This window comes from Poromitra crassiceps (genome assembly GCF_964638095.1).
Source record: "Poromitra crassiceps genome assembly, chromosome: 10".
Lineage (NCBI taxonomy): Eukaryota > Metazoa > Chordata > Actinopteri > Beryciformes > Melamphaidae > Poromitra > Poromitra crassiceps.
Genome location: NC_139631.1, coordinates 29,058,125 through 29,073,474, shown reverse-complemented (window position 1 = coordinate 29,073,474; position 15,350 = coordinate 29,058,125). Strand labels below are relative to the sequence as shown.

Genomic DNA, 15,350 nt, shown 5'->3' with positions numbered 1-15,350 from the left:
CGACCAAGAAAGCATACTGACATGATTTCCCATTGTGTATTCTATTGAACAAGAACGTGCTCCATAGTAAAACCCACTATTAGGAGACTTTTATTTAAAGTTGTATTTATACAGTGGGAACATTGGGAGGGAAAAAGATTACAAGGAGACACGACTATCTCTGGCACACACAAAAAAACTAAAAAAAAGCTATTTGAAACAGAAGATATATATCTCTATATATTAAATTTACTCTCATCTTAAACTGCACTTTTTCTAGTAGATTGTAATTAGCCTGGGAATGACCTTATTAAGCTGCTGCTGGGTCAGAAGCAGATTCAGGTTAGGAAAAACCTACATGTATGTGCTAGCTACCACCAATGATTCTTTTTAATCAGATGTCATCATCATATCATCCTATTTTTTTTCTTGATCTCAAGTTCTCAGATCTCAAGTGCTTGTGCGCGCGGGCACGCACACACACACACACACGCAGGCACGCACGCACGCACGCGCGCACACACACACACACACACACACACAGGCACACACACACACACACACACAGATCTCTCTTTAGGATAGCAAGTATCAATATTTATGCACTGGCTGAGTCCATAAATCTCAGTGGCCGGTCCGAAAATCAATGCACGCCTGCTACATATTTTAATCTCCCTATGAAGGTCACATTACTCCAGCAGTGCCTGAGAGGGTGAGGCACACACACACTCGGCAGCTTTTGCATTCACACCACCCCCCTGACCCTGTCCTAGTTCAGCTAATGTTACAGCACCACGTATTGTACTGTATAAAGAGAGTAAAAAACACAGCTCAGCAGCCATGAATGGATTATGAAAGCCATCACATGGCACTCTCTGCCTGAAAAGGCTGACTTTTCACTTTAGCCCAGTGTGTAACACATTATGTACATTATGGATGAAGCACAGGAGAAGGGGAGTGTCCAGTGGAGCGCTATCAGTTACTAGTAAGCCAACCGAAATCTATCAGTTACTAGTAAGTAGAGATGAAACCGTATGAACATTTCATATCACGATTATAGTGACCAAAATTATCACGGTTATTAAATTATCACGGTATTATCACGGTATTGTTCAAATGTGCTGAAAATTTTCAAAAAGTACTAATACGCTCACGGAAATCATTTCACCAAGTTTTATATTGAAAACTCACTGAAATCATTTTCTCCAAGGCTGCGCGTCTGCATCTCGGAGCCAGTTGCCAACTCTGGTTGATGATGGACAGTATTTACCATGTTTTTCAAAGCGTACGGAATTTTTATCCCGGTTATCATTCAAAGTGGTTATCGTTTCATCCCTACTCGTAATACAACTGAAATCTCGCCCATGGCGACTAACCTCTATTTGAGAGCCACACAGCAGCCTTCCCTGCTGCAGGCTCAACTTTAAGGGACAACTCTGTAGCCTCTGTGTAGCTCCACACACACACACACACACACACACACACACACACACACACGCACACACACACACACACACACACACACACACACACACACACACACACACACACACACACACACAGACACACACACACACAGAAAGCTGTGCTCTCATCTCCAAAAGTGAGGGACTGCCAAAGTGATTCCTGCCATTGCATGAATGAGTCACTTGGCTAACAGGGCTTATGAAAGTTAGATGAACATTTTACGATCTTGTTAAAACCAGTTACATTATTAAAAGGGCACATTCATCGTGCGAGGCGAGAAAGAGAGCCTGCAGCAGATTGAAATGTTAATAAGCTCAAAGCAGCGGTTGGAGATTGAGAAACTTGGCAGAGATTTAGCTTTGCAATCCTGAATGTGGGCCACCGAGATGACTTAACCCCATTGGTATCTTCACGCATACACTCCAGTGGGTCAAAAGACAGGGGATTCTATGAACCTGTCATAAACCCATTATAACCAGCTTATCTTAAGACATTTCATCTGTGACTGTGATATAAAGCAATGTTTCTTCTACTATTTCATGCAGCAGTGGTGTTAATAGTACTACATTTATTTCTATTTTTGGAGGTTTATTACTGTACATTACAATACATTATGCTGTTGTTTTAAAGCAGCTACGAGCAACTTTTTCGATTGTTATTAAACAGTATAATTACAATATTGATGCATCACATCTTACCTATAATAGTAGCTGAGACCAAAGCCGTGTGAATTGGAGATTGCTCCCTTGGATGATTATTAAGTCTGTGTCTGTCTAAACTCGCGTCAACAGGGGGCTCTCTCTCTCTCTCTCATACCGCCGGACCGGCTACCCGGAAGTGAAACCCGGAAGTGAAACGCATCTGCCTGCCTACCCCGTTTGCGCTGCCTAGCAACATAGCATAAACAATTTGAACGCCACGCATACTCTCGCGAACATCTCTCGTTATATTCTAACAGGTTTTTTGGAAGTTATTTTGTGGTTATGGCCGAAGTGGCTGCTGCAAACCGTTTCATTTCACTTCCTGATCTTCCCTGGCCACAGAGAGACTAACACTGGCCGATTCACTCGGGGTTCAAGTGAGACTACTCTGCGTTGGTCTCGTCGACTATTAGAGGTAAGATTTGATGCATTATACTGTTTAATAACAATCGAAAAAGTTGCTCGTAGCTGCTTTAAGTCTCTAGCATAGACCGTGAGGTGAGACAGCGTGAGGTCACCCATTGTTTTTTGGACCGCCACCATCTTGGGGTTCTTCTGCAGCTCGCACGAGACGGCACAAGACCAGGGGTTCCCCAGAGCCGCAGCTCCACCTGCTATTGGTCTGTGATCGGCAAGCTGCGCAATCACTGGACAGGCGATCTGTCAATCACGCCCAAAACATAGTCTGTTCTATCGTCTACTTTACTGTAAACAGCTGAGTTATATAAAAATTCACCCCCGGCACAGTTGTTATGAAAGGTGAAATTAACTATATATATAGACCCAAACCGTGTTTTGAACGAGGCTGTGAACATGTTTAATCCTGTTGTAAAACCTGTCATTTTAACATGGGGGTGAACGAACGACTACCTTTTGGAGCCAGCCTCAAGTGGCCATTGGAGGAACTACAGCTTTCAGTATCACTTCTGCGGCTTCCTCTGCTGTCTAGCAGAGGTGATCTTTAGTTGTTTGTGCTGTGGTAACCACACCACACTGCTGTGCTGACTGAATGCAGAAGAAGCACTGTGATGTTGTGGCCATCTCATGACAGGTCAGACTGTAGATGAAGTGCGCTGGTGTCAGCAGGCCTGGAAATACCCGACCCTGGAGGAGACTTGGAAGGACTCTCAGTTATCTCTCTCTCTCTCTCTCTCTCTCTCTCTCTGCTATCTCTGATAAGGCTGTGATAAATGTTATCTCAGGATCATAAGTGTACTGTAATCTGATAAAGGCTCCCCCACCAGCTATACACAGTGCTGGGTGTGGGTTTGTGTGTGTGTGCAGTGCGCGTGTGTGTATGTTTGTGCGTGTGTGTCCTTGTCTGCGTGCATGCTGGCATGACACCAGCCGCGCCAACCTCCCCATATCACCCTGCGCTTTATGCTAGGCTACACCTCCCACCTGCTCCTTGCAGGCCTGCTAGAGCAAATAAGGAATGGGCCTTGTTGCAGCCATAGTAACAATGTGGACAATTCTCAACAGGAAATAACACAGGATTCAGAACCATGTCCATATGAATATTGATGGATTTTGCTCTGCGCAGAGATAGACAAAGTAAAGAGAGAGGCGAGGCAAAGTGGGAGAAAAACACAGAAAACATCCCATGCTCTTAGACTCCCACCCAAACGACATGTTTTTAGATTGCCAGTGAAGCAAAAACATGGATATGTCTGTCATGATGTTAGGCAGGTCTCTGCCGTCAAGGGACTGGAAAGCTGGTAATGCCAATAGGCATGGGGAGAGATTGGTAGCAAGCAGAAACCTGGATGCCTCTGCCTGTGCATCTATTAGACAATGGAGTTATACTAGTCAGTCCATTGGGGAGGCGGAGTAGAGAGGGCTGTTGAGTGAATGGTGTGTGCGGTCCTGGGCAGAGTAGAGAGGGCTGTTTGGTTTTTTTAGATAATTTTTTCAGGCATTTTTGCCTTTATTTAGATAGGACAGTTAGGCAGACAGGAAAGGTGGGGAGAGAGAGAGGGGATGACATAGGATGGCAAAGGACCGACCTCGGGTCGGATTCGAACCCGCGTCGGCCATGCGAAGGACCGAGCCTCCATTGTATGCATGCTACCAGGTGAGCCACCAGGACGCATGAGAGTAAAGAAAGCTGTTGAGTGAATGGTATGTGTGCTCCTGGGCAGAGTAGAGAGGGCTGTTGAGTGAATGCTGTGTGCGCTCCTGGGCAGAGTAGAGAGGGCTGTGGAGTGAATGCTGTGTGCGCTCCTGGGCAGAGTAGAGAGGGCTGTGGAGTGAATGGTGCGTGTGCTCCTGGGCAGAGTAGAGAGGGCTGTGGAGTGAATGGTGCGTGTGCTCCTGGGCAGAGTAGAGAGGGCTGTGGAGTGAATGGTGTGTGCGCTCCTGGGCAGAGTAGAGAGGGCTGTTGAGTGAATGCTGTGTGCGCTCCTGGGCAGAGTAGAGAGGGCTGTGGAGTGAATGGTGTGTGCGCTCCTGGGCAGAGTAGAGAGGGCTGTGGAGTGAATGGTGTGTGCGCTCCTGGGCAGAGTAGAGAGGGCTGTTGAGTGAATGGTGTGTGCGCTCCTGGGCAGAGTAGAGAGGGCTGTGGAGTGAATGGTGTGTGTGCTCCTGGGCAGAGTAGAGAGGGCCGTGGAGTGAATGGTGTGTGCGCTCCTGGGCAGAGTAGAGAGGGCTGTGGAGTGAATGGTGTGTGCGCTCCTGGTGGTCCTGGGTCAGCCAGCAGCATCCCAGCATTAATAAGAGGGGTAATTGAATGAGAGGATCAGTGGAGGCCTGTAGTGTGGGCGCCACGCGGGGCTAATTTCATTACAAGTAATGTAAACATGGGCCATTTTGAGGCTGGCCCCCAGCGCAGTAAGTAGCCTCCCACATCAATACATGCACAAACATAGACACACCGACGCTCACGCACATTTTCAAACCAGAAACCTACATCCACAGAGTTTTGTCTTTGTATAGAAACATCCTGTTCGTCATAATAAAGGCTTCTGCCCGGGCTGTGTTTGTGAGAATTCTGAGTTTGCACTAATGCAGAAATAATGACAGATCACAGGGGGAAGGGGGAATGTAGCGCTGTCGCACAGCATCAGGGCAGCGTCAGCTATTTCACCATCTACTCCACAACGTGTTATGGGGAAGGATTGAAAGAGTCATGAAATAATCTGGGCAGTGGTGCCGCTATAACTGCTAGAACAGAGAATCATATGCCTTAACTGCCATGTCCACAGGGAACGTCTATTTGAGTTGCTAGCGCCTTTCTGCAATTCATTCTCTATGGTAAGGATGCTCTAGCAGCACTCCTCTTGCCAGCACCACACCTGGGGCTCTATCTTCCGACAGGCGCTATCCCCTAATAGCGCTTGCGCACGGAAGATAGCATTCCGCCTTGCGCCGTCCGCCAGGTGTTCTGCCGAGTTTTGCTCCCCCGCCGAGCAGCAAAACAAAAAAGCATCCCCACCTCACTGGAGCATACTTGTAATGATTTATACAGAAATGTAACTGTTTAAAAGTGATATAATTGTCTGGTAGACGTGACCTCCCTGATTTCTAAGTTAAAACAGCCCCGAAATATGTTGGGGATGCAATTCTCGGCCGGGATACGGAAAGGTTCATGGCACGTGTCGCAAGCGCAAATTAGAGCCGTGCCAAAATCATCTGCGCCCCAAAATGCCTGCGTAAACGGGATTTGGGCGGTCTTAACTACCAGAATTATTCACAGGCGTGGCCAGGCAAGGCTGGGCATTACGTCAATCAAACCCAATCAGATTCCCGTCTTGCAATGGCTGTTTGTGCGAGGCATGCAATATGCTGTAATTCTCTCCATGCGTAATAGAGTGTACTCATTCGTGCGAGGACAGAGGGAGCTTATTGACAGATCGTCTGTGGTGCCAACGACCCTTTGGGTTATGAAGGTAAATAGCCTAGGTCCATTGTCCAACAAGTTTTCTCAATTAATTTCCCTCTTTGCGATGTGATAAAAGTTTCTCAGTGAGTTATAGTTGATTGCCTCACTGAATTATCTGCTAATACCCAATTTTAGCAGCATAATTTGATGTCTTTCTTGGCGTGGCAAGGCTGTGCGTAATGACATATCCAAAAGGAATTCCAATTTCCACTGCGCAAATACCTCTCTGCCTTGGGAGCGCAGCCGTAATCTCCGTGCAGGGCACCCAGCACAGAGAGGTATTTGCGAGGTCATTTTCAAAGCTCTTAGCGCAAAGTAATTGCGCGCTGCTGACGATAGGGTAATGCCATCAATCCCACATTTTAGCGCTGAAACGCCTGCTTTGGCATGGGGCAGCCAATGCCCAGTACAATTATCACAGGCATGCGCTTGTGTCCGCCCCCAATTTGCATTGCGCACGGCGTTAAACGAGCGCAAACGCTAAATTAGCGCTTTTGGGAAGATAGAGCCCCTGGCGTTTAAGCGCACTTGACATCTAGTGTTCTTGGGCGGAGCGCTCTGGCTGCCTCAAGCAGAGAAAAGTTCAACTTTTGGAGAGGCGCGCTGCTCATCAATACATTTTTCGACAGTATCTGTGCTGGTTTTGGAAGCGCTCTGGACATGATTTCCAAAGCATTCTGACCTGAAGAAAACTTTCTCTGTGGACACGCGGCCATGAATGTCTTAATTGTGTTTCTTTGGAAGAGCCACAAAAATGCTATTGTTTCTCTACCCCTCTCTCTCCCTATCTCTCTCCAAAACCTCATGCACACGCGCGCACACACACCATACTACATCGCCCAGATTAATTAATCACAATGCTATAATTAATAGCCTACTATAATAGTCTACAATTATTTTCCCCTTTGAGTAGCCTACATTCATCTGTCAGCTCTCTGTCAGCTGTCATCTCCCTCTCTCTCCAACCCCCTCTCTCGGCTATGTCACTCACTCGCCCTCACTCTCAGTGATAAAGAAAATAATGTAAATAAATTCTACTGAAACGAATTATCCAACTAGACCTGTCGGGTTTTATGTGGAAAAATAAACAGGAGCAAATAGGCTACAAAGAGGGACTAATGGGAAATCAATTGAGAAAACATGGACATTGTAGCCTATTTGCAATATTATTATCAATAAAATGTCCCTGTTTCCCCGTTGCAAACACCACACGTTTCTATTTTCCAGTCAACCAAAGAACACAAATTGCATCAATTAAAACCTGCAAATCACAGATGTTTTTCACAGGTACTGTATATGATGCAATGGTTGTTGTGAGAATTACAGTATGCATCGCACAAGCAAAGGGAATGCGAGACGGGAATCTGATGTTTGATTGATATAACGCCCAGCCGGCGCATGGCCACACCTGTGAATAATTATTGACTTAAACACGCCTGTTTGAAGCTTTGCACCCAGTGTGCGCCGAGCGCACAGGCATTTAGCGCCGCAGGGAAAATAACAAAGCGCATGGGCACGCCTTAAATTTGCGCTGCACCGGGCGTTACCGCTAAATTACCGCTTTTACGAAGATACAGCCCTTGGTGCGTTAGTCTTTTTCCAATACATTGCGATCGATCTTTTGGCGTGAAAGAGACACATATCTATCATTGTTTGTTCACTTTTGGCATACTTGTGGCCTTCTTGGTATAGCCCTAACACAAAAACCCGGGGTACATTGGAATATATTTTAAAATAATATTTGCCATTGCCTTTTTAACCACCTCCCAGAAAATACTACATTGCCACACACAATGAAATAGTGTCCTCTGTGATTATTGTTTGTGATTTTCCCAATCTGCTTGATGCATATTTATGATCAGCATGCCTTGTTGATCTGATGAGTCACTTGACCATCAATCAGAATACAGCCCAAATTAACCTGTAGGCCTGCTCCCAGTCATGAATAGTTATGAGAACAGCAGTACACCAAGGAGACTCATTATACTATCGCGCAGACCTTGCAGACCTTGCAGACCCAACTAGTGTCCTCAAGTCTTTCCCCTCACCGTCTCGGCTGCTAGAGACGCTCCCAGAGACAGATGGGTAATGGGTCATATCCTCACCTGCGCAATATGCGGGTGAATACAGGGCCAATCAGAGCACAGGAAGGAAACCAAGGGACATGGAGACAGGAATAGTGTCTGTAGCACAGCAGATCAAGGTAACAGCAGAGATGTAGTCTCGTTCACACACAAAACCACCTCTACCAAAATCAACTTTGAGGTCCGTAGCATTATTGATTTTTATGGCATTTTCCCAAAATGTCCTATAAATAAATTAAAAAATAAATAAATACATAAATACATACATACATACATACATACATACATACATACATACATACATACATACATAAGGAGTTATGAGTTGTGAGTTCTCAAGATAAAGGAAACCCCCATTACAATAATGAAATGCACTGTGTGAGATGATTGAAAGATACATTCAGCATGGCATGCAACAAAAATGTAGAAATGTAGATGCATAAATTACACACGACCATTTTCTTGAAACCATCTCAAGATACACAATTCAATTGCATCATAGGAATGCATTTCCTTGATGTTGAGAACGTCATACCATAAACCAAACTAAACCTATACTCAAACTTCATCTAACAACAGAGCAGAATCGTGCTAAATTTAGGCAAGATGGAGGCTTTTGCAGAATAACATCCTAGAAGTCAATATTTGTGAAATCCCCTCAACTGTGCATGCCTAAATGCCTAAAAAAGGTACAAAATCTCAATGGCCAAGACAAAAAAAGCAACACCCTTATCAAGATTCCTCATAGAAATACATAGAAATGCTGCATAGCATGAACAGATGTAATGGCCATGAGGAGGCCATGTACTGTACATGAAGATGATACCTCTTCCAGAGCGCGGAGCGGTTTGTTGATTGATTAGAAGATAACAGAGCTAGAGGCTAATGGAGCTTGCTGCAGAGAGGTGCCTCATGCTCTGTCAGTTTTTCATGAGCACTTCACTCAGTCTGACGTGGGAGCATGCAGTATCTCTCAGTCTGACGTGGGAGCACGCAGTATCACTCAGTCTTACATGGGAGCATGCAGTATCACTCAGTCTTACGTGGGAGCATGCAGTATCACTGTCTGACGTGGGAGCATGCAGTATCACTCAGTCTGACGTGGGAGCATGCAGTATCACTCAGTCTGACGTGGGAGCATGCTGTATCACTCAGTCTGACGTGGGAGCATGCAGTATCACTCAGTCTTACGTGGGAGCATGCAGTATCACTCAGTCTTACGTGGGAGCATGCAGTATCACTCAGTCTTACGTGGGAGCATGCAGTATCACTCAGTCTGACGTGGGAGCATGCTGTATCACTCAGTCTTACGTGGGAGCATGCAGTATCACTCAGTCTGACGTGGGAGCATGCAGTATCGTTAATTACTGATGCCACGCCAATCTTTCAGAATCCATAATCGTCTGTTTTTCCACTTCAGGGGCCGGTTGCACCAACTGGTCTTAACTATGCCTGGTCGTAACTCCTACGTCGGTCTTAGTTAAGACCAGTCTTTAGAGTGGACTTACGCCTGTTGCACCAACAGGGCTTACGTCTGGTCTTAACTACGCCGGTCGTAGCGATGCGCGTCCATGTGAAAGCATGGGAATGCCCACTGGAATGCGGCACGCGACCTGTTTAGAAGAGTGTGCTGACGTCAAATGACGCTCCGCTGATGGGTAATCGGCTGTAATAGTGTGGCTAATGTTAGCGGCTAACTGTTACTTGTCGTTACTTTACATGGCAGTAAAAGGCCACTGAATGACCAAATTAATTTAACTTTTAACTATTTCGATTTCCACTTTCCATACGGACCCCCAGCATTGGTTAGTTGTTAACGTCGTGACTATATTTATATATATATATTTATATTTATAACGTTATAACGTACTCCGGTTTGCGGTTTATAATTGAGGGCTGAATACAGCCGTGCTGAGGGGTTGTGACTATTGCGCAACACACAGGTGAAAACCGTCTATACTGCACCTTACGCCTGCTCTGGACTACATGTAGGCGTAATATTTACGACCGGTCTTAGTGAGAAAAAGGCTTACGCCCTGTTGGTGCAACCGGCGTAGCTGTTAGGTCGTAAAGTTACGACCGACTTAGCTTAAGACCAGTCGTAAGACCAGTTGGTGCAACCGGCCCCAGGGGACTAACAACACCGCCCTCCCAACTCTCCCCCCACCCAGCCCTCTCTCTCTGTTCCTCCCAGCCCATTTCTCTGTTGACTGAGCGATGCAAAACACAGGCTTAATGACACGATAGGATGTACGCTGAGCACGCAAGTGCTCGTCTCCCGGCAACCGCCACAGGTACAAGGGCTTTTGTGTGACCAGACCTCGTTCAAGGATGCTACAATTATCAGGAGATACACTGCATTAAGACTGGATGAAGGCAAGACTTGCCAACTAATACCGCAAACTCCGTCTTTATCAACCGAGACTCGTTATGGAGTTATTGGCTTTGAAAATGCTTCCGCACTGACCTGATGCAGGGTTTTAAGACGGGAAAGGCACACGAGAAATGTTGACAAGCTAATTCTCCATAGACTGTTTAAAACTATGGATGTAGCTACCGTGCCCTCACCTATTGGTTTGTGGACTTTTGTGGACTGTTTTAAAGCCTCCAGTTTGACATGTTGGCCGCTGCCATCTTGGTTCTCATGCAGCTCGCGCGAGACGAGGGTTTTCCCACGGAGCCGCAGCCCGCCTGCTATTGGTCCGTGATTGGGGAACTGCTTGATGACTGGACAGGCGACCTGTCAATCACACCCAAAACAGTCTTTTTATCATCTATTTTAAATGCTTATATAAAAAATTCACATACGTTGTCATGAAAGGTGAAATTAGCTATAGAGACCAAAAGCGTTTTTTTTTAACCGGGCTATAAACATGTATTTATGTTCTGAAGTCGGGCATTTTAACATAGGGGTGAATGGGAGTTGACTCCCTTTTGGGGTCAGCCTCAAGTGGCCATCGAGGAACTGCAGTTTTTGCCACTTCCACATTGGCTTCCTCTGTCTAAGCCTGAGGTTGCCGCTTGTAATAATTATCAAGTACTGTAATCCTGTGACATCACAAGTCAGCTGAGGGTAAAAAATAACATTCACACTGCCCTGATTATGCTACAATCACATTCAGTGGTGCTACTGTAACCTCGCACCCTTGAAGACTACAGCTGAAGGACGTCGACACGAAGGTGACACTGTCAGTGTGTGAGACATTTAAGGGTTGTGAGAAGGGTATTGAGAATGGCTGAGTGCTGCGCACACATCCAAAACACAGAGGGCCGGTGCTGAGCTGAAGGTAAACAAGATATGAAATAAACTAAACAGCTATTGCATTAAAGTCACACAATTAGAGTTCCAACATTACAAGAAAACATCAGTTACCAGTATTAATGTCAACCATGCATTAACAACTAGGAAGCAGCCCCTTGCTTCAATTTACAGTATGGTTTAGCCAAAATGTCTCCATTATGGGTGGGCACTGGGCAATATGGCCCTAAAATAATATCACGATATTTCAGGGTATTTCTGCGATAACCATATTCTTGATGATATGACAAAATAATGAAAGATATTTTATTATTAATTTCAATAATCTGTAATTGCAACAAAATGAGTGTACCGTATATGTATTATGTAAGCATAAACGTAACATTTTGCTCTCAAATATGCCTTCAAATATGACTATGGTTTGTTATACATGCTCTTTTGTAACCAAACCACTTACTTCCACACTACTGAAGTCACTCCCCTTTTTGGAATTAACTCCATTCATTTGCCAATTGCCATTATCACGATAATCACAAACTTTTGATATGAATATGAATTGTAACGATATATCGATAAGGACAAGAGTATCCATCATCGTGTGCTCCTCCTGTGAAAACAACAGTTTGCTAAGCACTAAGGAGACAGAGGAGAGAAAGACAACAGACAGGGCAAGAGGAGCCCCCCTCAACACACACACACACACACACACACACACACACACACACACACACACACACACCTACACACACACACACACACACACACACACACACACACACACACACACACACACACACACACACACACACGACACATCCCCTTCCCACAAGCAGCACACTGAGGGCTAATCGATGCAGCTCATTCATATTGAAGCACAGACACTCAGGGGAAGCCGGGGGAATTACAAGCAGCCTCTGCTGTGAAGTGGCAGCCTGGAGTAAAGCCTGGGGAGCAGGAAGCCAGCTTGCTTCTCCAAACATGCTGTTTCCTGTCCATGACAACATGGCTCCTGTGTCTCCTCACACCACAGGAAATGCCACCCTTTGCTAAACAAGTGCAAGACCACCACTAAACCAGATCATGAAGACAATACGCCAAGTTTTTTAAGAGATGAGAACATACACGTCACCAAGATGATCCATGCACCCACTGTAGATAATTCATGGTGGCCAACTAGCATTGTCCAAAGTAAGAAGACTGACTTAGTATTTAAATTTGTCAGTGTTATTTTATTACATGGATGATGATTTTAAAAAACTAGTGCAGTGCCCGTTCCCAAAACATGCCTGTTCAGAATGGGCCGATTGCTTGGCCTCCGTTATTGCTGCTTAGCTTTCTTGAGAAACACTCATCCAACAATGACAGTCTGCGTGTCCTTGGATCCTGAGCAATACACCCGACAAGTGTGAAGGAGATCGGATGAATGGTCCTCGAGATATGCGAAGGACATACAGACAGACAGGCAGACATACATACATATAGACATTAGGGGTGTCAAAAATAATCGATTATAAGATGCATCGCGATGCGGACGTGCACAGTGGCGCTGGAAGTACTTTTAGGTAGAGGGTGCTGCAAGGCCGTAGCCACTGATTCAACATTGGAGGGGACGGCTGCCGGTGCCCACAGGGCACCGGAAAATGCCGCCAATTTTTTTTTGGCCACTTTGTCGCCAGATTAGAGGAATATTAACATTAAGATTAGACTCCTCCCATATATCCAGGGCCGGATTAATAGTACCATGTGCCCCCGGGGCTATTCATTTTCTAAGCTATTCATTTAGCCTTTTAGTCATAAAGATTATATCTTCCAGACTGAAATGTTATAACAGAAGTGGAGTATTGGCCAGAATTACATGAACATTTGGACACTTATTCAGCGGGTATTTTGCATGTTGCGTTCAGGTGCACTGTAAAAATAAAACCTTTTTTTTTTTTTTTTACATCTCTTGCCACCAGGGGGTGCTGCAGCGCCCACTGCACCGTGCTTCCAGCGCCGTTGGACGTGCACGATTCTGCATCAATTCACAAATGTCAAAAATCGATTATTTAAAAAAAAGAAAATGATAATCAAATCAAATAATTATAATGGAAGTACATGCAGTTGTTTATTTTAATTATGGATCATAATACAATGCAATTCCAAATGCACTTTTATTTTAAAAGTAGCCACACAGTGAGAAAAAATAAATCATGTATTGCGGAAAAAAGTGATGCATCGATTTAAGATGCATCAAGATGCATCGATAATCATAATCGAATCGCAGCCCTCTGAATCGTAATCGAATCAAATCGTGAGGCCAGTGAAGATTCACAGCCCTAATAGACATACAGACAGATATACAGACAGACAGAGAGACAGATATACAGACAGACAGACAGACAGACAGATATACAGACAGACAGATACTGTATACAGACAGACAGACAGGCATTCAGACAGACAGACATACAGACAGACAGACATACAGAAAGACAGACAGACAGACAGACAGACAGACAGACATATATACAGACAGGCATTCAGACAGACAGACAGACAGGAATTCAGACAGGCATTCAGACAGACAGGCGTTCAGACAGACAGAGTCCTTGCAGCACTGTTCGCTTGTTTATTCAAAGATTATTAATATTGAACATGTCCAAATTGCACTGCCAATACCAACAGTTAGAGAAAGGGTGAAAAGGCTAAAGCAAGATGGCATTTGTCTGCAGCCCCCGTAGAAGCAGTTTACGGCCATTGGTTGATTCTGCTGCTAATCAAACGTGTCTACGCTCCTATTGGCCAGTTTTACTGCCTCTGCCTCTGTTGTTTTTCTGCTGTATGTGTACTCATTATTCTCTCTCGGGCAGTTTAACTGAGCGGGGCGCCTGCCTTTGTACCGCTCAGCCAGTCAAAGCCCTGAAGCCCCGCCTCGCTGGGATGTGTGATGGTGTTTGTAGCAAACAGCCCCGCTGGCTACACTCAGACTCGCTGTTCGCTTGTTTAGTCAAAGTGTATTGATATTGTACGAGTTGCATTTCCATAATGGCATCAAATCTGACACTGAATGGTTCTCGATCGAACGGTAACGCTCAACAACACAGCGATAGCATTATGCTAAGGTGTTAGCATGGGGCACTAGAGCGAATGATCTACCAGGGACACAGATGATTTTGGTGTCTATGTTCTCATCACATAGCTTAAAGGGGAAGTTGACCAACAGGCCAATCTCCCAGCTTGTTTAAGCTTGACCTTCTCACAGACAGGGATGAGGGAATGCACTGGCATGAGCTAGCTGAGAAACATCCTGTCTCCTGACTTTTTCCGGACATGACCAGTCATCATTAATAATAAATAGGCCTACTGAGAAAACTGCAACTCTGACCCCAATTAATCCCCCAGGCAATTCCAAAATGAACAGAGGAGAGGCCAGTTCAACTCATTTCAAAATTAAACCAACAACTGGAGGAAAAGTAATTCATGGTACCACAAGTTCACAATCCAAAGCAGGGGGAAAACGACATGAAAGCCAGACAACCGCTGAAAGCAAAATGCCTCCACAGCAGTCTTCAGCTGCTCTGTCATGGCATCAACAAGCCTTTATCTCCCATTCACACAGAAAACTCACCGGTAACTTCTGTTGTAGGCTTTGGTGGCTGAGGGTCCCTGGCTTGAGTCTCAGAGCTCTGTTGTTGTCCTCTAGAAGACGGAAGCTGTCCAAACGCTGGACGCTTGGGAACTGGAGGGGCACAACTTCATTGCTCAGCTGTGGGGGGAACACGGAAAACGAAAGCTGCAGTGACAGGCTTTTGAATCCTTCCAGCCAGATGAACGCAGCGCTGTACCAAGCTTTCAGGACACCTTTCCTCAATGGCTAGTGATCTGTAGCGGTACTGTAGTTCATAGTTCACTAGTTGGCTTAAGCTATTCCAAATGAGCTGCTACATTTAGCTGGTAATAAATCTGGATATCCTAGTATCCTAATGTAGTGTAGGTGA

The 15,350-nt window shown here is 45.3% G+C and overlaps 1 protein-coding gene across 1 annotated transcript in view; it reads right to left on the bottom strand.

The window, feature by feature from the left end:
* rimbp2b (RIMS binding protein 2b) overlaps positions 1–15,052 on the bottom strand; it is a gene marked incomplete at its 3' end in the record, with an annotated part of 121,882 nt that extends 106,830 nt beyond the window's left edge. Inside the window, exon 1 of the mRNA XM_083644012.1 lies at positions 14,981–15,052. The remainder of the gene's footprint in view (positions 1–14,980) is intronic.
* Between the last annotated feature and the right edge of the window lie 298 nt (positions 15,053–15,350).